General features: G+C 31.7%; 1 protein-coding gene across 1 annotated transcript in view; it reads right to left on the bottom strand.

Moving 5' to 3' along the window:
* LOC119620186 (protein eyes shut homolog) overlaps positions 1-25,029 on the bottom strand; it is a 359,552-nt gene that overhangs the window by 180,188 nt on the left and 154,335 nt on the right. The window contains exon 3 of the mRNA XM_073006120.1: positions 45-179. The gene's annotated coding sequence lies outside the window, so the exon portion shown is untranslated. The remainder of the gene's footprint in view (positions 1-44; positions 180-25,029) is intronic.

Consider the following 25,029-nt stretch of genomic DNA (forward strand, 5'->3'; position numbering starts at 1 on the left):
TGGAAAAGTTCTGGTTTCATGACATAATTTAGTCAGCAACTTACTGCGGTCTTTTGTATTTTCTCTTTACACCAAGCTTCAATCTAATCGAAACACAGCACAGCCAAGATTTGTTTACAGATGGTTTCAATTTTCCTGGGATCTAAGTATTCCTCTTCTGATTAGTTTTCAAAAAACACCTTTAAAACATAGAAGAGTAAAAATCATTTAAACATATTTTTAATGTAAATTTTTTATATAAAAATAAGCCTTAAAATACCTGATAGTGACAGTCATGTTCCTTTTATCCAGAGGATGGGACCTCCCATATATATATATAAAATTCTGTTGTGCAAATGACTAAAGCTGGAATGAGTCTTCATCAGCTGTAGGAATGGTGGAAGGTGTCAGATAAAGAGGGAAAAAGAGGTCAAAAAGCAGTAATGAAAATATTATAAGTAAAATGGTAGTAACTGAAAGGAGGAATCAGTCCATCAATTCTGTTGTTCCAGAGGGCAAGAAAACATAAAGGATTTCTGAGTTTAATAAATTGACCTATTTTCTTTAAAGTTAACTACCAATTATTGAAAGTTTTCTCTGTACAAATCACTCTACTACTTGATTAACAAATAAACTGCAATCCTCACAATAAAACTCAAATTTTGAGAAGAAAAGTAAATAAGTTCAGTGAAAAAAATGTGTTCTTTGGATGTCAGTTGTGTTATTCATTCATTTAATGTCCTTAGGCAACCTGAGATTTAATTATCTCCACTTTCAAATAGGTACACTGGGGAGAAGTACAGCTAATTAACAAGGTAAGATTGAAGATTGAATGACTATGTAAACATATATGAGTCACTCAATAAATAGTAACTTTTATTTTTGTTATTGTACAATTTCATCCAACAGGTAAGTGGTATATGTTGGATTAAAATTCAGGTTTGTCAGAATCAAAATGTCGGCATTTTCTACTGTACCATAAAGATCAATTAAATGCTGTTAAATTATGTTATGCCATTATATAATTTATTTGTTAATTCATATCAAATCTTTATGGTAAGTCTAATATCTTAATGGGTAGTCTAGATCAGGCAGAAATCAAATTTTAATTATAAATTACCTCTTTGCAATTTCAATTCTACATGTTAGAAATCTATGGAATATACATTCATATGTGACATATAACACAAATATGCATATAGAAAGATAAAATACAACTTCTACATGATTAAACATTCTACATAATCATGTTAATTTCAAATATATTAATCACCTTGTTAATTTTATACATTTAAATTATTAATCTTGCTAAAGGTTTTAAAAAATTCAAACAAGTATATTTGAGCTCAATCTATGTGCAAGGCAATATGCTCAGTACCAGGATTCATCAATAATCAGTTGGAATAAGGTATCAATGGAAGGAATTAAGAACTCAATGAAAGAGACAGATCATTAGACAAGCAACATCATCAAATTGCTATCAACAAAGTAGTCTAATGGTCTATGAGACATGTAGCAAGGACATTTAATCCAAGCTAGGAAACAAAATCTAAGCTAAAATGATGAAATTGAATCACCTGGGAAAATTGCCAAAGGAAAAATGTTCCAGGAGAGAGCATCTATCTAAAGATTTTGAGGCGAATGTGACACTGGATGCCTTTAAGGATGTAAGAGAAGTGGAGCTCTCTCATCAAAGAGGGAAAAGGAATTACAATTAAAGGTAAGCACTCGATTTAGGAAGAGATTATATCAAGAAGTGGCAGCCATTCTCAGTAAAGGAGCTCATATTTTATTCGAGAGCAATGAAGAGCCTCTTGAAGATTTCATATAGGTGATTAACAAAAAAATAAAATAAATCCTCACTTAACTTTGTCCATAGGTTCTTGGAAACTGTGACTTCAAGCAAAACAACATACGACAAATCAATTTTGTTCTCTCTTCAATGTTATAATGAAAAGATAGAGGAAGAAAAGATGTTATTTGAGGATCAACGTGTTGTGTGTCATTTTGCTTAAAGTCACAATTTTGAAGAACCTGTCAACTACATTGAGAACTCATTATAATTTAATAATATTAGTCTAGTTTCAAGGTGAGGAACATATTGGTGAGTGCAATTAAAAGAATTGAGACACTTGTGGAGGAGACAACAACATTAAAGTAGTGAAACAATAATGAAGACTGATTAGTACAGAGGCACTACAAATATAACACTGGTGGGAGTCCATAAATATTGAAATGGTAGAATTACTACATCTCCAAGGCTATTGACCTAAAGAAAGAGAAGAAAATCCAGGAAGACCAGTTGGAGCAATAAGACTGCAAGGAAGAGGGGAGAAGTCTGATTCACTTAAGCATACACTCAATTTAAGGTTTATCTGAGTGATTTTCTAGCAGAAATGTTCAGAAATCACAAGAGAGAAAGTGAAGTTTTAGAGAAAGATGCAAATCACTAGGAAATACTGAAATACTTTTGTACCTGTAAATCACAAATTTACAGTAGTAGCAACCTGCACAGGTGTATTATTTTCCCAGTAGCTTAGTTGAAAAGGATACACTAAAGATTAAATAGCAAATGAGTTAAACACAGTCACAAATTTATTTCCACATGTAAATGCGAGGAAACAAATTACATTTGCATTGAAGCAAAATTAGGCCTGTGTGACATTTTTAGACTGACTGCAGATGTGAGCTCGCATTATTGTGGGGCTAATCCCATGCTTCTTAGAGCACGCTGGGTCTCTAATTATTGTGCATTTATGTTTTCAAAGAGAAAGTGGCTTGATGCATTGCATTTCCGCCTGGTAAAAATTTAAATAAATGAAAATAGCAGCAAAGGAAAAAAAAAAAAAAAACCACTAACAGAAAAACATTTGTGAAGTCACTGTATATCTATACATGCTGAATACAAAATGCTTTGGATTTTATTGGGAACTAGAGTAATATAAACATTATAAATTTGAAAAATGTGATGTAATTTTGACCCAAAAGGTATGATGTTATGTGTCTCAGCTTTTCATTTATAAAGACATTCTTCGAACCCTGTCAAAAAAGCAAGCCAAATGGTATTCTCCTCAATTCTAAACACACATATTGATTATAATGTATTTAAGAGTTAAAATGAGGAAGTAATTTTATCCCAGGTGATATTACCATCAATATCTTATAAATTCTTGAGCCAAGGAGTCCAGAAACCTAGAACTATGATGGAGACATTGACAGCATTGCACATAATTACAACCATAACATCACTTGACAGGTTACATTACCAGAAAAATATTTCACAGGAAAATATGTGTAATTTCAGATGAATATGAACTGTATCACTTTTATAGTACCTTTGTAGTTAGGTTATTCTAACAAATAAAGCTCAACTTAAATTCAGTAGTTAAGAAAACATGAACAATATTTCTTCCTTTCACAAATAGCTGTCATCTTAAATGACATATTTTAAAAAATAAGGAAATAGGTTTAAACAAATAAATTTTATATAAGCCAAAAAATAATTTGAATAGAACATGCTCCTTATAATAGTTGGCATATAACAGACATTCAATTAAAGATAGCTGAGTAAATATTGGAGATGGCAGATGTGATTTATTTTTATTTGCATTCAATAGACAATATTATAAACTGTGGAAGCCTTTAATAAGCTTGTAGTTGATTCTATATACCTGATATTTTTCATGTTTCACTTCTTTAAGGACTATGACGTCCACAATAAGCAGCTTTTTATTTGTATGAATTATACATTGTACTTTCAAAACATATACAATGAGGAAAATTAGAAGAGATAAAATTAACAGATATAAAAGTTGTCATAATTTATGCCTGTTCTCTAGAAAGTAAGCAACAAATTTTACCTACCACAGATTGGACTAAAATTATAGGAGGGGAGTGAAAATGTGTGTTTCAGAAATGCTAATATAGCTACCAGCAGTATGAATGATGAACATTTTAGCAAGGAGACTAGAAAAGGGAAAAAATGGTAAATTTTAAAATAAAACTGAGATAGAGTAATGGAGAAGAGACAGCAGATTTATTCATTATTTTTGAAGGGAGTAGTGACTGACTTTATCGATTATGCACCTACTATGTGGGAGACACCAATCCTTCTTTAGTCCACTGTCTTGGTTATGACAATGATCCTGTGAGGTAAATAGTCACAGCCCCATTTTAAAAATGAGAAAACTTAAGTCACCATAGTGTCTGAAGAAATAAAAATAAAAAGAGTAAAAAATAAAAAAAAAATAAAAAGAGAAAAGTGAAGCACAGAAAGACTAAGGACTTGCCCAAGCTCACACAATCAATAAGCAGTGGTGCGTAGATTGACCTGACTCTAAAACACATGTTCTCAGTCACATTTACCATCTCATACACAAATGCGCACACCCAGTTCGGTTTCTGAGGCAAAGGACGCAGCTAATTTAGGAGAAAGAATATTCACAACATGATTGCCAATAAGGCATAATAAGGCGTAGCATTAAACAAAGTGACTCAGGGAAAAGACGACTGAGAATCCTGAGGAACAATAATATTCAAGAGAGAAGTGAAGGAAGGTATCTCAAATTATCCTTGGATTTTGTTAAGAAAGACAAAGAGAAAGGTTTTCAGAATTTTTAGAGTTGGCACTTTTATAAATTATGAAGTGAGCTTTCTATATTTGATGATCATAATGGTGGTAAACTCAGTAACTGGTCAGTTGATACTATAAGAGCAGGTAGATTTGAGTGGTATGGTGGGATTAAGGGAGAGAAAAATCAAATTTAGAAAAATATTTGAAAAAATTGTGTATGGAAGAAGAGAATTAAGTAAACTAGTTGCGAAAATAGAGTTAAAATCTCATTTACTACATCAACTTCTTTATAAAGCGGTGTTTAAACTCAGATCTCTAGGACTCTACAAGTGCCTTCACATTATAGTATCCTTTTTGAAGAAGAAATAATAGGCAGAAATGTACCTTCATCAGTTCCCTCTTATTTCTGTCTCCCAGGTTTATATTATCCTAAATGGAATAAACAGTCAGGAATGAAGTGATTGTAGGGAATGTACAGGGGTCAGTGATGTCAGGAGTTACAAAGAGCCACAAGACTGTGAGTGTCACCGATGAGCTAAGGAATGAAGTGCATTGTGGATGACGCCTGGGGCTGGGGGAAGGTCAGAACTTTCTGTTTTGCTTATTACTCAGCTACTTACAAATGTATAATTTTATAATGCTTTTTAACATGCTTAAATGTTTAGAGACTAAATTTAATATGTCATTTTAAAAAATATTTTCCTTTTTAATTCACACGCTCTATGAGTAGGCCTCAGACATTTTAAATAGTTGTATTAAAGAGTACTTACTAGAAACAGAGTTTGTCTTCTGTGAAGTGAAATTGGTTTTCTGTAAGTAATCTAGAATAGAAAATAATTGATAATAGTATCACTATATCTGTGAATGTCCATGCATACATGTGCGTTTGTGTGTGTGTGGGAGAAGGGAGATGTATGCAGCCTCATCTCAATCTGAGTCATCACAGCATATTGATATTGTTAGTTATTTCTCTTTTGTAGATGATTAAAATGAGAATTTAAATGATTGCATCGAGGTTTCATTATTCAACTCTTTTAAGATCATATTTCTTATCTCTTAACAGAGATAATTTTTTTCTAGAATATTTTCATTTTAATGAGGAAAAACTACATTTAAGAAAAACACCTAAATTATAGTTACCATAATCCAGTTGGTCTACAGTATATGGATTAAAAGTGGTAAAGAAATGGAAAGAAACATCAATATAGTGTAATTGGAGTGAAGAATGAATGATGCTTAGTAACTCACTGATTCACAGAGTATAAATGATTTACCATTCAAGATATCATTTCAATTGCAATTATAAATTTTATATTAACTTTTCTTTAGTTTGTGGTTAAATTTTAATCAAAATATATTTCCATATGTGACATTATAAAAAAGCATATAGATTATTTTTGACATATTAAAATATGCTGCAAGAAAATAGTTTTTTTTTTTTTTGAAACACTTTAAGCTTACCTTGAAAAATATTATCTAGACAACTTTGCCATTAACTAGAGGGTGAAAATACTATCATTAAACAGAAATGGATGAGATAATAGCATCATACTTTTACCAATATTTGCTTTTAAAAAACAGAGCTGGTTTTATAAAATAAAATGTTAAATAAATTATGCCTTATTTTGTACTTCCTTTTCCTTTCTCCACATATGGTCTTATAGATTATTGATTTTTTAAAAAATTAAGTATAACCTCTTTTCCATTGTCTATATGTTTTAGCTTTCATGAAAAAAAAAAAAAGGTTATTTGTTTAAACATTGAGCTTTCATTGAAATTCAGATAGCTTAAGCATGTACAAAGTCAAAGGCTATATGTGACTTATAGACAAAAATGTTTTGCTTCCATGTTTTGACAATTATGAATAAAGTTGCTATAAAGAGCATAAGAATGTCTTACAAAACTAAACATACTCTTACCATGTGGTCCAATAATCATACTCAATTCACACAAATCATACTTTTGGTATTAACTCAAAGAAGTTGAAAAATTACATCCCAGAAAATATTAACTTTTAAATGCATATTTTAAAAAAGTAGAGTTTTAAATTTACAAAGTTATTAGGAAGAGAGTGCTGAATGTTCTCATGTGTACCATATTGTCCAGTTTCTATGATTTTTTAATGTTTCATATTAGTATAATACATTTGTCCTAATTAATGAGTTAATAGTATATTAACTAACTAACTAATTTTACTTAATGTCAATGCTTTCTTCAGACTTTTTCAGTTTTTACATTATGTCCCCTTTTCTTTTCTAGGATCCTATTCAGGCTACTACATTGCATATAGTAGTCATATCTTCTTAGGTTCTTCCTGGTTGTTACTTGCCTTGTTTTGATGACCTTGACATTTTTTAGGACTATTGGCTAAGTATTTGTAGAGGAACACCCTGCAATTATGATTCATCTGATTTCTTTTCCATTGTTGTATAAAAGTAGTACGTATTGGGGAGAAAGACCACAGAAGTAAAATCTTCTTTAAAAAGTGAAGCAGTAAAGTGTCATTTTCATCACATCATATGGAATATAAGTAGTCACCATGAATGTTAACCTTGATCACCTGTCTTGAGGTAGTGTTTGTCAAGTTTCACTATCACCCTTTTAACCCTGCCTCCATTGTCATACGAATGCTTTGGAATGGAATAAACTATACTTAGTTTTGGAAGAAACTATGAAACTGTCTTCCAAAGTGGTGGTACCATGGTTTTTTAAAATTTTTACCAGCAATTAATCAAGAGTTATCATTACTTTGCATCTTTGCCAGTGGTAGTAGTGTGAGCTCTTTGGATTTTAGCCATTTAAATAGGTATTTACTGATATCTCATTGTTGCTTGCTTAAATTTCTAATGACAAACGATGCTGAACACATTTTTATATGCTTCTTTACCATCTATATATTTTGGGGCTTGAATTGTCTATTCAGATCTTATGCACGTTTAATTAGTTCTTTGTTTTATTATTATTATTGAGTTTTAAGAATCCTTTTACATTTGGATAAATATCCTTTATCAGATAAGTGTTTTGCCAATATTTCTCCAAGTAGTTATTTTTATTATCTTAACAATGTCACTTCAAGGCAGATTTTAATTTTAATAAAGTCCAAATTTCCATTTTCTGTCATGGAATTATGCTTACGGTGTTGTATCAAAAAAATGTATTGCCAAGCCCAGGGTCATCTACATTTTATATTTATTTTATGTTTATATTTATTATATATTATATATTATTTTATATTTATGTTTTCTCCTAGAAATTTTGTAGTTAAGTGTTTTGCATTTAGGTATGTAATTAATTTTGATCTAATTTTTGTGGAGAGTATAAGTTGTAAATTCAATGCCTATGTTCATTTTATTTTCATATGAATATCACATTCTTCTAAAACCAATTAATAAGAAGACTATACTTTTGGCTTTGAACTGCATTTGATTGTTCATCACATATTAGTTGATTACATTTGTGTGGTCCTATGTTTGAACTCTCTATTCTGTTCCATTGATATACATGCTTGTTCTTTTGTCGATATCAGGCTACCTTGATTATTGTTGCTTAATGGTTACATGTTGAAATGAGGCAGAGTGTATTCTCCAACCTTATTTTCTTCAGTATCGTGGTGGTTTATTCTAGTCTTTTGCCTTGCATAAAAACTCTATAACCAGGGTGTCAGTATTGGCAAAATAACTTGATGTAATTTTGATTGGGATTGTACTGAATCTATGGATCACACAGGTAAGAAGTGAAATCTTAATTATATTGAGGCTCCCAGTTAATGAACATGGAATCTCTTTCCTTTTATTTATAATATTTATTTAGATTTTTATCTGAGTTTAGTTTTCCATGTATAGGTCGATACATAATTTTATAGGTATATACCCAATTATTTATTTATTTTGGGTACTATGACAAATGGTATTATTTTTCATTTAAATATTAATTGTTCATTGCTATTACATGGGAAAGCAGTTGACTTTTGTATACAGTATTAAATTTTATCCTGGACACATGCTATACTGACTTATTTAAGGCATTGTTTAATATTTGGGAATAGAGACCATTTTATCTCTTATTAGTCTGCATACATTTTCTTGCTTTTGTTTTCTAATTGTGCTAGCAAGAATTTCCTACTGTTGAATAGGAGTGATGAGAGGACACTCTTGCCTTGTTCTAGATCTTTGGAGGAAAGTATTCATTTTTCTACACTAATTAGCATAACTGTAGGATTTTACTGATATTCTTTACTAAATTGATGCTTTTCTTCTCTATTTTTTGGCTTTCTGAGAGTTTTCATCCAGATTAGTTGTTAAATTTTGTAATACTTTTCCTTTAGAGAATTGATATGGTAGATTACAATAATTAATTTTAAAATGGAGAGCTAACTTTGCACTGTGGTATAAATACTGTTTTTCATGATTTATTATTCCTTTTACTTATTGTTAGAGTCAAGTTTAAATATTTGTTGAGAATGTTGTGTCTATGTTCATGAGAGTTATTAGTCTGTAATTTTCCTTTATTTTAATATATTTGTCTACTTTTGGAATTAGGGTAATGCTAGCCACAGGAAATGACTTAGGAAGTGTTCCAGCTGCTTCTATTTTACTGGAAGGGGTTATGAAGAATTGGTATCATTTCTTTCTTTCATAGTTGGTAGAATTTACCAGGGAATTAATCTGAGAGAGGTGATTTATTTTATGGAAGAGCATTAGTTATTCATTCAATTTCCTAAATACATGTAGGCCTATTGAGATGATCTTTTTGTCCGCAAGTATTGATAGTTTGTGTTATTCAAGAAATTGGTCTATTTTATCAACATTTTCAAATATTGAGACAGAAAGTTGTTTTTAGTATCCTTTTATATGTCCTCTTAATGCCCATAGGAACAATAATGGAAATCCCTGTTTGATTTATTATATTAATAACTTATGTCCCCTCTCTCTTTTTTCCCTTGATTAGCCTGACTAGAGTCTTTATAAATTTTATTAATATTTCCAAATAATAACTTTTGTTTTTATTTTCTTTATTGGTTTTCTATTTTTAATCTTACTGAGGTCTGTTCTAATTTTAATTATTTCTCTTCTTTTGCTTAGTTTGACTGAAGTTACAGTTATTTCTCTAACTCTTTAAGTGGAAGCTTAAGTGATTGATTATAGATTTTATTTTCTAATATATGCATTTAATGTTATACGTTTGTCTCTGTGCACTGCTTTTTCTGGATCAAAATGGTTTGACCAGTTACAGCTTCATTTTCATTTAGTTCAAAATACTTTTTTAAGTTTCTCTTCAGACTTATCTGACCAATGTGCTATTCAAAAGTACATTGTTAAATTTCAAATAATTTGACATTTCTTCAAGTATCATTCTTTTACTGAATTCTACTTTTATTCCACTGTGGCATGGAGATATATGTTTTATGATTTCATTTTGTCTTCATGTGTTCAGGTGTGTTTTATGGTCTGGAATGTGGTCTGTCTTGTTAAATGTTCCACACAGTCTCAAAAGAATTCCTCCTACTGTTGGGTAGAGGACTCTATAAATGCCAATTATATCAAGCTGTTTTATAGTGCTGATTGGTCAATCATATCTTTATGAGGTTTCTGCCTGCTTGGCTTATCAGTTACAAATAGGGGTATTTAACATATCCAACTATAATGGTGGGTTTTCTCTTATTCCTTTCTGTTTTATCACTTGTCTAATATATTTTGGCATGATGTTGCTAGGTACATGCACATTTAGGATTGTTATGTCTGCTTGCGGAATTGATTCCCTGCAGTCTGCTTTATCTGAAATTACTTGAGCTACTGAAGATTTCTTTTGCTTAGTGGGAGCGTAATATATCTTTTTGCAACTCTTTTAACCTACCTGAGTCTTTATATTTAAAGTGTTTCTTGTAAATAGATTATAGGCGGGTCTTGTTTGCTTATTTGTTTTTCTCCACTCTGAGAAGCAATTTTTTTTTTTTTTCTAACTGTATTTAATTGATTTCCATATTCCTCTTTTTCTATGTGCTCTGGTTTTAGTTGGGCACTTTACATGATTATTTTTATCTTCTCTCTTACAGAATCAATCACACTTCTTTTAATGATTGTATTGATTGTCCTGAAGTTTACAACTTTCTTTCTTTCTCTTTCTCTTTTCTTCCTTCCTTCCTTCCTTTTCTTTCTTTCCTTCTTTCTTTCCTTCTTTCCTTCTTTCTTTCTTTCTTTCTTTCTTTCTTTCTTTCTTTCTTTCTTTCTTTCTTTCTTTCTTTCTTTCTTTCTTTCTTTCTTTCTTTCTTTCTTTCCTTCTTTCTTTCATTTCTTTCTTCTTTCCCTTTCTTTCTTTCCTTTCTTTCTCTCCTTTCTTTCTTTTTCTTTCTTTCTTTCTCTTTCTTTCTTTCTTTCTTTCTTTCTTTCTTTCTTTCCTTTCCTTCTTTCTTTCTTTCTTTCTTTCTTTTCTTTCCTTCTTTCTTTGTTCTTTATTTCCTTTTTCTTTCCCTTTCTTTCTTTCTTTCCTTTCTTTCTTTCTTTCCTTTCTTTCTCTTTCTTTCTTTCTTTCTTTCTTTCTTTCTTTCTTTCTTTCTTTCTTTCTTTCTTTCTTTCTTTCCTTCTTTTCCTTCCTTCCTTCCTTCCTTCCTTCCTTCCTTCCTTCCTTCCTTCCTTCCTTCCTTCCTTCCTTTCTCTCTCTCTCTCTCTCTCTCTCTCTCTCTCTCTCTCTCTCTCTCTCTCTCTCTCTCTCTTGGCAGTGTCTTGCTGTTGCCCAGGCTAAAGTTCAGTGGCTTGGTCACAGCTCACTGTAACCTTGATCTCCTGGACTCAAGCAATTCTCTGCCTCAGCCTCCCGAGTAGCAGGGTCTACCACCACATGTCACCAGACTAGAGTATGTTTTTTTTTTTTTTCTTTTTTTAGACAAAATCTTGTTATGTTGCCCAGGTATTGAACTACTGGTTCAAGTGATTCTCTTACCTTGCCTTCACGAAGTGCTGGGATTACAGGCATGAGCCATCACATCTAGCCACAATATCCTTTTTTAACTAATGTAATTTGATTTTTAAATAACAGTATCCTGCTTCATGTGTAGCACCTGTACCTTGTAACAGAGTATTCCTAATTTATCCCTCCTGATCTTTCTGACATGACTGATATTTCACCTATCCATATGCTACAATCACCCAATATATGGTTATCATTGTTACTTTCAAGTTATTTCTATAACTGTTAATAATAAGGAAAATAAGGCATTTTATTTTACCTTTATTTATTCCTTTTCTGACTGTTGTCTTCCTTTCCTCATGTAGATCTGAGTTTCTGGCCTATATTATTTCACTCTCCTTTTTTTTCAATATCGCTTGCATGACATGTTTGCCTACATTAAAATCTCTCAGATTTTGTTAGTCTGAGAAAGTCTTTACTTCTTCACTTTTAAAGTATCATTTTACTAGGTATAGAATTCTAGGTTAGTATTTTTTTTTTTCTCTTGAAAGGTATATCATTGTACTCATTTGTATAGTTTCTGATAAGAGGTGGGCTGTAATTCTGACCCTTGTTTCTGTATAGAAAAAGTGTTTTTTATCCCTCTGGCTTTATTTAAGATTTTTCCTTTGTCTTTCATTTTCTGCAGTTTGCATATGACATGCCTAGAGAAATTTTGTTTGTTTGTTTTGTTTTTATCTTTATAATTTATTTTGCTTAGTGTTCTCTCAAATTCCAGGACATGAGAATCATCTGTCACTCATTTTGGAAAGTTTTCAGCATTATTTTTTCAAATATTTTTTCAACTCTGTTCTCTTTCTTCTCCTTCTAGTATTATAATAACACATATTACACTTTTTGAAATTGTCCCACAGTACTTAAGATATTCTGCTGTGATTTTATTTTATTTTATTTTTCTTCTTTGAGTTTTAGTTTGGGAAATTTCTGTTAATATATTTTCAAGCCCACTGATCTTTCCTTAGTGTTCCACCTATGTCCATTCTCTAATGAATCTATCAATGACATTTATTTCTATTATGGTTTTTTTTTTAATTTCTAGCATTTTATTTCAGTTCTTTCTTAGAGTCTCCATCTCCCTGTTTACTTTACTCATTTGTTCTTGCATTCTGTCATCCTTTTTTATTAGATATCTTAACATATTTTTCAGTTATTTTAAATTATCTAGATGGTAATTACAACATTCTTGTGATGTATGAATTTGGTTCTGATGATTACTTGGCCTCTTCAGCTTATTATTTTTTTTCCTTTAGGTATGCCTTGCAAATTTTTGTTGAAATTCAAGCATACTGTATCGGGTAACAGGAACTGATATGAATAGGCCTCTAAAGTGAGGATCTCTGTTAATGTCGCTGGGCTTTGGCTTTATTTAGAGTTTGCTGTACCTAAAGGTGTCTAAGACTAGATTTCAAATTCCTTTAGTGTCTGGTTTTGTTGTCCCTTTTGCTTTGGACTTTCCTAAGTACTCCTCTACAGAGAATGTCTATGATTTGCAGCTTTCAACGATTGTCTTTGATAGTACTGACACTCTGTGGGTTTGATGGTAATATATAAGAGAGGGAAATGATATAATCTATGATCTATGGTCTATGATCCTCCAATTAAATCTCAGTCTTTTCTTGGGTCTGTGTCTCTAGCCTGTAGCCTTAAGAAATGTTTCTTCTTATATGAATTTCCCATTTTAATTGAGATAGGACATATACAGGGGGCTGGAGTATGACAGATGCCCTTGCTCACAATCCTGGCATGACTCTGGCCAACCTCTCCCCACTGGAGAATAGGCCTTTGTTACAAAGAAGGTCTGGGTTTGGCTGGGCACGGTGCCTCACGCCTGTAATCCCAGCACTTTGGGAGGCCCAGGCGGCTGGATAACCAGATCAGGCGACAGAGACCATCCTGGCGAACACAGTGAAAACCCGTCTCTACTGAAAATACAAAAAAAAAAAAAAAAAAAAAAAAAATAGCTAGGCGTGGTGGCGGTCACCTGTAGTCCCAGCTACTCGGGAGGCTGAGGCAGAAGAATGGCCTGAACCCAGGAGGCGGAGCTTGCAGTGAGCCGAGATCACACCACTGCACTCCAGCCTGGGCAACAGAGCGCGACTCCGTCTCAAAAAAAAAAAAAAAAAAAAGATTTGGGTTCATTTAAAAGGTTAATTCTTCCTCTCCCCACTCCCTGTATCCTACAGAATCATTCTCAGATCTTTACAGTAAGAACTTGGAGAAAAATCCTGGAGGAAAAGCCTCTGAAAGTGTGGGGACCTACCTACCTGAAAGTGTGGGGACCTACCTAAGACTGTAGTGTAGCCCCGGGGGGAGATTCTCCCACACACTAATCCACATTTGGTCTTCAGCAATACATTTAAGAACTTAAAGTAAAATTAAAAAAAAAAAAAAATGAAGTTACCTTGATGAATAGCAAGCTTCTCATTTATTGAGGTCTCAGTAGTGTATTATAAATTCACTGGGAAGAGAATTTTAGTTAAATATGTGCATTAAAATACTTTTGTTAAGAAGACCAAAAAAATCTACACAAAATGTATTTTGTTAGATGACTCAGGACCCAGAGGTATCCAATGAGTAAATTGGTGATGAAGATAAACATAGCATAAGAGGAGTAACATACTCTAAACAAAAAGCAAATACATCTTCCTTTCATTGATTGGATGAGAGAAGAATGCCAGAAAGGAAGCAGAGCCTCTGCAGGAGCTACAGGCTGACAGCTCATAACAGATTCTCCTTAGAGAATTTAAGATAGTTGGTGTGGAATTCTAGAAAATTTAAGACGGTTGGTGTTGAATTCTAGCTTTTCTCTAAGATTTTTTCATCGTAAATGGTTTATATTACACATTTCCATCAGTAGTTTTTGAGGGTTCCAGTTACTCTATATCATCTCCAATACTTGTTATGGGTGGTCTTTTTAACTTTTGCTAAACTAAAAAAAAAATTATTGTGGTTTAATTTAATTATCAATTTTGTCAAGCATCTTTTTAACCCTTGTTTGCCACCTTTATATCATCTTTGGTAAAATAACTGTTCGAACATATTGCCTACTGTTATTTGGGTTTTTTGTTTTTTTGTTATTGAGTGCTTGGAGTGCTTTACACATTCTAGATGAAAACTCTATGCTATACATATGACTTGCAAGTATTTTATAACAATATATGGATTAAAATTTCATTTTCTGATGAGTAACTCTTAAAGAAGAGAAGATTTTCATTTGATAATGTCCAATTAATAATTTTTCTCAGTGCTTTCAAACTTGAATGTACACCTCCTGTCAATACAGTGAAATACAGCAAGTAATTCCTTTCTGCTTACTTATTTGTTTCCCCCCTGTAGACTCCCAACTTGAAATGCTGCAATGTGAAGTGACTTCTTTCTAGATGGTAACCCAGCTGTACTTCTGAAACTTCCTATAAGCATCATTCTGCCTATTACTATTGCCTCACTTCTCTGTTAGATCCTTGTTTCCTGGACCACACATATTATTGTTATAATCTCTCATTTTGCTGGAGAACATTTTCCAACAGGTCTCTCAGCAAGGGGAAATGTGATATACATTTTTAAAACTTCAGATATCTCAAAAATATCATTTGATTCACACTTTTGATTAACATTTTTTGACTGAAGGTTGAGTGCTGGGTTGAAGATCATTTTCCTGTAGGAAAGGTATTTCTTCATCTCTTCACGTTTTTTTGATGTAAAAGTCCATTGTTATTCTTACTTCAAATCCTTTGATTATGACCTTATTTTTGGTATGTTTTTCTCTCAAAAATCCTTATCTCTATTGTTAAAAGATTTTCAGTGATTAAGAATTGGAGTGTGTCAGTTTTCATTCGTTTAGATGTATCAAAACAAGGTGTGTGTGTATGCTGTTGCTGTTAATTTAGAAACTTGATATTTAATTCTAAAATAGTATTACTCAAGGCATTTATTTCATTCAATGGTTTCTTATTCCATTGGTAAATATGGTGCAATGTTTGATGATGCACATAATATTCTCTATCTGCCTCTTGCTCTTTTTGAGGCTGAACTTCAAAAGCATTCTTTGTACTTAAAACATTTTAAGGTGAGTGTTAATTTGTGAAGAATTTGTGAATAGGAGATACTTTCTCACTAATTCCTTAAGGATATATTTGTTTTTAAGTTTCACCTACAGAGATTCCAATTCCATTCTCACAGTCATGAAATAAAATTGACAAACAGTAACTAGACTATTTCTTTTATCTTATTGCAATAAGAATACATTATACATGACATTACTTAAAAGAGCTGTATGAAAATAGCACACCTGCTGCTTTTCCCACTAATGGTATATGTTTTTTATCTACTAGGGAGAAATTATTATTTAAAGATTATGTAAATAATTATGTTTTAAAACAGAGAAAATTATTAATTAAAACTATTAACTTCTTAATGTTAATGCATTGTGTGTGTGGTGTGTGTGTGTGAGAGAGAGAGTGAGAGACAGAGAGAGAGACAGAGAGAGAAAAGAGAGTTAGACAGATGGAATTGTGGCATGTCTTCAGAATATTTTTACAAGATGAAAGTCTGTCAGAACTCCTAAAGTATAGAAATCGGACTTAAATACTCACCTATCTAGGACCTAAGATTAACAATGTAACCTTCTCTTTGCTTGCTTCATCTTCCATCTACATGCTTCTGCATATGCTTTATCACACAGTCTTATAAGCAAACTGCTTATAATATGATGTGTATTGTGGAATCCATCTGCCCTAACCTAGATTAGGTAATTTTTAATTGTTGTTTTAGTCTTCCCAGGTAGGTACTATTTTTTCCAATTTATAGATTAGCAAAATTGGTGTCAAAAAGATCTAATAACTCAGGACAGGCATGGTGACTCCTGCCTATAATCTCAACATTTTGGTAGGCTGAGACAGGGGCTCACTTGACGTCAGAAGTTCAAGACTAGCCTGGTCAACATGGCAAAAAGCCATCTCTACTAAAAATACACAAAGTAGCAGGGTATGACGGCACACACTCCTGTAATCTCAGCTACTTGAGAGGCTGAGGCAAGAGTATCACTTGAACCTGGGAGGTGGAGGTTGCAGTGAGCCGAGATCATGCCATTGCACTCCAGCTTAGGTGATGCAGCAAGACTCTTGTCTCAAAAAAAAAAAAAAAAAAATCAAATAACTCATCTAAAATCATATAACTTGTATACGATAAATTGAAATTGAGGATTCAAAACCTAGTGTCTAACTCTATATGTTGATCACTTTCAGGTTACCATTCCTGTGAAATTTTTCCCTAACTTTCTGACACACTTAGACATTACTACCTTACAGATACTCTTAATATAATAATTACATTGTAAAGTAATTTTAATTATAAAAATGCTTCTTCAATATACTAAAACTCTTTGGGGAAATATTATATATGTAATCCACATCCCCTAGGCACATATTAAGACTGAAAAATATTTATAGAATAGCTAAATAAAGGAAGAAAATGAATGGAAAAGAAAGGAAGGAAGGAAAGAAATAAGAAAGGTGTAAAGCATAAGGATGATGAAACCATTAAAAGAGAACGTGTATAATAGTTCTGGCACATAGCAGGTTCTCAGTTAATTTTTGTATAATGTGACAAATTGGTTCCCTGCCCATGTATATGAATAAACCTTTTATTTATATACTTGCATGTTCTATATGTGAAAGCCAATATTTATCATGCAAATCTGTTTACTTCTAAGCATTTAGGCCCGTGGCTAGACAAAGACCACTGCTAATCCTCGTAGCTATTTAGGTACTTTCAATTATGATAGGTTTAAAGTCCCTACAAATGTGAGTTTAATAATCAAAGGAGAAATTATGACATGTCAACAATTTTCAGAAGTCTTATTTAGAATTAGGACTGATAAGATATCATAGAAGCATGAATGGTAGTTTACGTTTCAGGAGAAAATACAGGGAAATGGACAAATAGAATTTTCAGTACAGAGTGAAAACATTTCTTAAAGACATCAGGACAAGAGTTAGCATTTTATTAAGGGCTTAATCTGCATCAGGCCCTATGCTACATGTTTGGTATGTGTTTTATTCTTTTAATCTAAAATCTTTGAAATTAGTACAAATATTATTTACATCCATTTTACATAAGGATGTACAAAGGCACAAGGATGCCTGGTATTACTAACTCCTCTTTTCTCAAAAATTCTCTCAAATATCCTCAAAAAATTTTTCTCAGAGAAAATACAATGCAAAAGAAAGAAGAGTTTATGAGAAAACAAACTAGATTCTATTCTAGCTTCTGACACTTACTAGTGAGAGAACACAATCTCTCACTGGGAAAAAAGTTTAAAGTTAACACTCACACATTTTTTGACTATAACACTGTATGATGTTATTTTTTCTTGTAAAATGATAATAAAAGATAGTATGTGGAAAATAGCTCTATTATTTATAGTGCTCTCAATGTCTATTACATTAATTTATTTATTTACCCATTTGCAAATAATTCTTAGCCTCAGTTTCCTTAGCTATGACATGATACTAATGAAAAATACTTGCTCTTGGAACATGGAAATTGGATTTAAACCAAAGGAACTGTGGAAGTGTGGAAGTGCTATATATCTAATATGTTTATATATCTATATATAATATGTTTATATATCTATATATCTAAACTATATCATATTATTTTATTTTCCATTATAAACCTAGGAGATCTTTTATGCCTCATATTTTAATGGCGTATTTTCTATCCTTTTTTTTTTAATAAAAATAATTGTCTGTAACAAAAGTATTTTGGAATTTGTGTTTTTTCAAAAAATAAAAATAAAAACAAAAGCCCAAACCTTAAACCAGTTTCTTTGTTAAAATCTTTAACAAATAATTCATCTGCCTTTACACCTATGCTAATAAAACTATAGTTGAATCAATATATAAAGTTAGGTTAAGGATAAATAAACTATTTAAAAATGATGCTATAGTTACATCCTCATGAGGTCTATGATTGGGCAGGTCATTTGGGACTTTTTATCAACTTATTTGTGCTAAATAAAACTAATGTTTTAAAGTAAAAGAACTTAAATAAACTTTAAATTTGGAAATTAATGTTTAAAAATAGTGGTATGAAATTACAGTTTAATTTTTTCAACCAATTAAAGGTAGGTACAGGCATATATAACACCAATGATAGATTATTACTATTGTTGTGAATTACAGATATTAATCATTAAAGGGAATAAAAATTTCAAGAATATACAAGTTTAAATATGTAAGTTTGAAGTAGGATAGTGAACATTCAATTCTAAACATGTTCTATCTGTAAGAGTTTCCAGTGATTTAGAAGTGGTTCCTGCAGTCAACAATCTTGATGTTTAGATAGAAAAAAATAAATAAACAAAAAGCTAAGGATAAAAATAATAATTAATGACATGATTCTTAATAGGCATACTTTCTTTAACATGCTTAACATATATACATTATCTAACTCTCACAACAGCTTTAAGAGGTAACAGTATTACCTCTATTTGATAAATGAAGAAACTGAGTCTCAGAGGAGTCATATTCCCAAAGTCTTACAGTTCGTACTTGGCAGAATCCACTTATATCCAAGCATTCTGTTACCAGTGCCTGAGTCCTTAATTACTGTCCTAGAGTAGAGTAAATTGGAAAAACAAAACAAAACAAAACAAAACAAAACAAAACAAAACAACAAAAAACTTCTATAAAATTAAGAAACATATTATGAAAAATCTGCGGCATTACCCATATCTTATAAAAATTATGGCTTTCACCTCCAACTTTCCACCTTCATCTCTTCCCCAAAAAGGGCATGGAATACATCTCAATTTTTGTATGTGTATTTCACTAGTACAGCAAATTGGCAAACACAAGGTAAATATTCAATAATATATTAAAGTGTCACAGGTTTCCATGAACATTAAAGAAGAAAATAGGCATTTTGAAATACATGTATTCTGTATGTAGTGAACACGTTATCTAATCAAGAAGGTAAGATTTGCTTTATTTATTTTCTTTAGGTAGTGAAAAATTGTAGTATCATCTTAATGTTAGAATAAAAACCCCATGAGGGCAAAAGTTATTGTCTTTTCTTGTTCATTGCTATAAATATAGCAATATGTGTGTATTAGTCTGTTCTCACACTGCTAATAAAGACATACCCAAGACTGGGTAACTTATAAAGGAAAGAGGTTTAATGGACTCATAGTTATTCAGGGCTGGGGAGGCCTCACAATCATGGCAGAAGGCAGAGGTGTACCAAAATCATGTCTTACACTCCCCTTTAAAACCATCAGATTTGTGAGACTTAGTCACTATCATGAGAACAGCATGAGAAAGACCTGACCCCATGATTCAATTAACTCCCACCAGGTCTCTCCCATGACACAAGGAATTTATGGGAGCTACAATTCAAGATGAGATTTAGGTGGGGACACAGCCAAACCATATAAATGTGTGATGCCCATGTCAGAGAAAAATACATTGTGAAATTCTTTGAAATGAAGAAAAATGATTCTCATGTGTTCTGTTGAGGACATCCTTCTGGGATCTCTCTCTCTTTCATTGTGTTTGAGTTGTTTTACAATTCTGTAAATTGTAGCATACAATTAATAATGCTAATAATTCTTGGCCATTGACATGCAATTTGTGTCCAATGGAGATACACTTGATTATTGGATTGTGGATGTTTATCAGTTTCACATCTATATGTACATTCATTTCAATGTATATTATTGCCTCCGTGTGTGTGTTGGAGGGGTAGTGATGGTGGTAGCAAATTAAACTTTAAATGAGTTTTAACATTTTGCTAGTTTCCTCTTCAATTGATGAGTTAAATAAAACTTTTATCATGTATTGATATTTAAGAGTTATGATTTTACCTTAAACATTATTTTTAACATCTAAATTAAATGTTAAACAAAGGCATACCAAATAATAGATAATTAATAAGTATATGTAGAATACTAAATTAATAATTGAATTAATAAGTGATTGAATAAGATGTTTTCCATGAAATAACACAGTTAATTGTTATGGTCTCTATTAATCTGCATTATTGTTATAATATGCTTGGCCAGGTAACTGAGAACACTTGCAGAAACTCTAATAACTATATGAAGCTTTTTTTTTTTTTTCCTCTTTGAGATAAGGTCTCACTCTGTCGCCCAGGCTGGAGTGTAGTGGAGTGCTCACACTTCACTGAAGCTTCAACCTCCCAAGTCTTAGGTGATCCTCCCACCAAATCATCTTGTGAGTAGCTGGGATTACAGGCACATGCCATCACACTTAGCTAATTTTTGTATTTTTTATTTATTTTTATTTTTTGTACAGACGAGGTTTCACCATGTTGCCTAGGAATCAATACTTTCCTAAACCATATATGGATTTTCACTCTTTAAAGATTAATTTTACTCTTTATAGATTCACCCTTTAAGTTTACTTTGCACATTAAATTAACTTTTCAAATATGTACAACACATTTAATGTATTTCAGTAGTAATTTATATACATTAGCCCCTCTGGCTACCCAAAATAAAATAATTGTGTTATGTGGAAAATGTGTACTTGCAAAATAATTCCATTATAATTTGAAAACTCAGAAAACATACGGGGCCAATACTTCTGAATTTGGGCACTGTACTTTTTGATATCACATAAGATACACAAATAATTTGCATATGATAAAAAGAAACTCAATTTGATCTCCACAAAATTTATAGTTCTAGATATTTAAAAATGTGTTTATTTTTAATGAGTGTAATAAGGATATTGCTAAGATAACAAGACATAGGTTCAACTGGTTAATTTTCTTCAAGATGCAATGAGCCCCTCTTGGGAATTAGGTCTTGTGCTGGACACTAAGAAAATCTGAAGTTATAATGTCTAAGTTTTCATAATATAGTGCAGAATATAGAAACACGAGAAATAAAAATGTTACATAATATGTGTTATTGAAGAGGTATAATTATATATACACATATATATCATGTATATAACAGTCTATTCCTGACATATACATAGATATGTGTGTATATATACACACATATATCATAGAGGAATATAATATATACATATATGTATATATCAAGAATAGACTAGAATAAGGATTGACTGATAATTGTCAGTTACTGCTATGTCTATCCTATTTACGGGGTTTCTAAGCAAGACCAATGTCTTTGTTTGCAATGTTTCTTCTATCTTTTTTTTTTTTATTAACAACACAAATCATGGATTTTACAGAGTGAGAATTTCAGAGGACGATGGGTAGTCCAATTTTAGTGCTTGATTGTATATTTCTTTGCAATTGGAGAGGCCATTAAAAATTAAGAGTAACAAACATCTTCTCAAAATCCTAAATTTGAGGACAAATATGAAATTGTGACTGCTGATGGACAAGACTCATATGTTCCAATTTGCTGTTTGCAAGGCTGACACCAAAAAATTATTACAATTTCTATCATTCCAAACAAGTTTATATGGATGCATTTGCTGCAATTAAGAGAAAAATATAGTTTGTTCAGGCTTATCAATTTTCATTCTCACATAATTAGATGCTGAATAAAACTTTTGTTTTAGAGATGTAGAAATCATGATAGAGAATGACCATCTGCTCAACATATATATATGTGTTGTATCAAATCACTGCAGCACTTAAGTACAGAGGCTCTAGAGTCAAAAACCCTGGGGGAAGAAATCTTGGAAAACTTTTCTTACCCTGAATAAATTACTGCACACAGTTTCCTCATCTGTGAAAAGAAGGTAATTATCTTTCCATTCTTATCTCACAAAATTATTGTGAGGACTAAATTATATAAATCAAAAAAATATTTTTGAGAACTCAGACCTTCCAGATAGAAAAGTTAGTAAATTTGTTACTTTGAGTGAACTAGTATATGTGTGAAGAAGTCCATAATCAGGTTTTGTTAAAAAAATCCCTGTATCCCATATCTTAGTCTAATTTATATAGCTTAACATATCTGACAGTTCATATCCAAAAATCTATATTAAGAAAATTTAGACAATTTGAGTAAGGTTTCTTATGGAATTAGGTCTCATTATTTTGAAAGAAAGTAATTTGTTTGATTGGCTATATTTAAAGTATCCACTTCTTCCAATCTTCTTTTGTCACACTTAGCAGAGTTACAGAAGATTGTAAATGTAATTTTTTGATTAATGCCACTCTGTATTAAGGGTCCTCAAATTATGAAGGGCAGAGATTCTAATCTCTCCTACTCTTCAAATATTCCCAGTGTCTCATGAGGTTCTTGGTATATAACAGATGTTTTAAAAATATTTTATTTGATTAATAGTCAATAATGTAAGTGAATGATAATTTATTTTTAGTTATAAATAATTTTATTGTTCAGATTCTGAGAAATTTTACCTTCAAATTTCCTGTGGGTCTCTTCTTACAAAAAGTCAGTTTTAACATTTATAACAGTTCTATCAAATCTTGGTGACATGTTATACTTTCCTTAGCAAAAATATTTAGTATTTCTAGAAAATACTCTGACGTAATCTATTATGTAAGCTTTAGATTTCATTCTACTTGAATTCTTTATCTAAAGTATATAGACTAATTTTCTGGTAAATTGAAAATAAGATTCTATATATTCTGATCTCTGAAATGAATTATATATTCCTCTGTAATAGCATTTTTTAATAAACATATTTTTTATAGCTGTAAATTAAATGAGAAATTAGTGGGCCAGCACAGTGGCTCATGCCTGTAATCCCAGCACTCTGGGAGGCTGAGGCCAGAGGATTGCTTGAAAACAATGGCTCCAGATCAGCCTGGGTAACAAAGTGAGACACTGTCCTCACATTAAAAATAATAGTGAAAGTATTTTTTGGTGGGTTGTTCTTAAGTCTGTGTGTGGAGTGGGGTGGAGGTGGGTGGCTTGTTTTTGAGAGAGTATTGATCTGTCATCAAGGCTGGGGTGTTAGTGTTCCTAAGTTTTGAAATATGTATGCATATTTTTGCATCAAAACACATACAAGCATAAATATTTTAAGAATTTCAATGTAATTTGCTTCCAAATTATATGCTAATTTTTATTTATTCATTTATTTATTTATTTATTTTTATTTTATTTTTTAGACACAGGCTGGAGTGCAGCGGCGCAAACTCACTACAAGCTCTGCCTCCTGGGTTCATGCCATTCTCCCACCTCAGCCTCGCAAGTAGCTGGGACTAGAGGCGCCCACCCCTACGCCCAGCTATTTTTTTTGTATTTTCAGTAGAGACGGGGTTTCACAGTGTTAGCTAGGATGGTCTCGATCTCCTGACCTTGTGATCCGCCCACCTCAGTCTCCCAAAGTGCTGGGATTACAGGCATGAGCCACCGTGCCTATATGCTAATTTTTATTATGCATTTTGCATATTATATACAGTTTAATCTCTGAAAGTTATTGAATATGTATTTGATTTAATTTTATCTTTCCTTGTATTCTCACATTTTTGATACCTTTTATGCAGATATGATATAAAATGTAATGCATCTGAAAATTTTTATAATAACTGAACTTTTCATATTTTATGGCTAATTCTGCTTTTTAACCTTTTCCTTGATCCTCTATGAACAATTTAACATTTAATTATAATTACCGGAAAACAACAAAACATGAAAATGAAGTTAAATGTAGGATATTACATTTTTGTGTTTAAATAGTTTCCATTTTTAATTTAATATCTGACGATTTTGTTGGAATTATATGTACAATTAAATGTAAACAGAATCTTCAAATGCATAGATTAACAGAAGAAAAAAATAACACTTGTTTCATATGACATGCAAACCCCAAAAGCAGGCCTGGTATATATGATTTTTTAAAATGTCTATGATTTTTATTACTAACATTTTATAAATGCATTATGGGGTAATGTATTGTTTAATTACCTACATTTTACCATTCTACAACATATATATGCCTCAAAACATCATACTGTAAATTATAAAAACACTTAACCGTGTGACAGTTAAAAAAATAAATTGTGGTATACACACACACAAACACAGAGAGAGACAGAATAGCATCTTATTCAGCCTGAGAAAAGAAAGAAATCTTGCCATTTGAAACAACATAGGTAAATCTGGAGGACATTAGGCTAAGTGTAATAAGCCAGACACAGAGAGAAAAATAGGGCATGATCTCACTTATATGTGGAATCTAAAACAACACATCTCTTAGAAGCAGAGAGCAAACAGTTGTTATGAAGAATGACGAGGTGGGAAAATGGGGAAATTTTGGGCAAAGAGTACAAAGTTGCAGCTACGTAGGATGAATAAGTCTAGATGTCTAATGCAAAGTGATCATTTCACTATGTATATGCATATAAAAAATTGTGCTGTATACGTTAAATATGCCCAATTTTATTAAAAAAATAACTTTTTAAAAAACAAGTTTAAATGTTTGTATACTGCTAGATGGCAGCATATAATTGTATACTGGAAATTATATAGCTACGTCAGGGGTAGTCTACATTATAAGAGGACAAGTTCTCCATATGGATGGTTTACTGAATTA

The sequence above is a fragment of the Chlorocebus sabaeus genome, chromosome 17 (assembly GCF_047675955.1).
Source record: "Chlorocebus sabaeus isolate Y175 chromosome 17, mChlSab1.0.hap1, whole genome shotgun sequence".
NCBI classification, from domain to species: domain Eukaryota; kingdom Metazoa; phylum Chordata; class Mammalia; order Primates; family Cercopithecidae; genus Chlorocebus; species Chlorocebus sabaeus.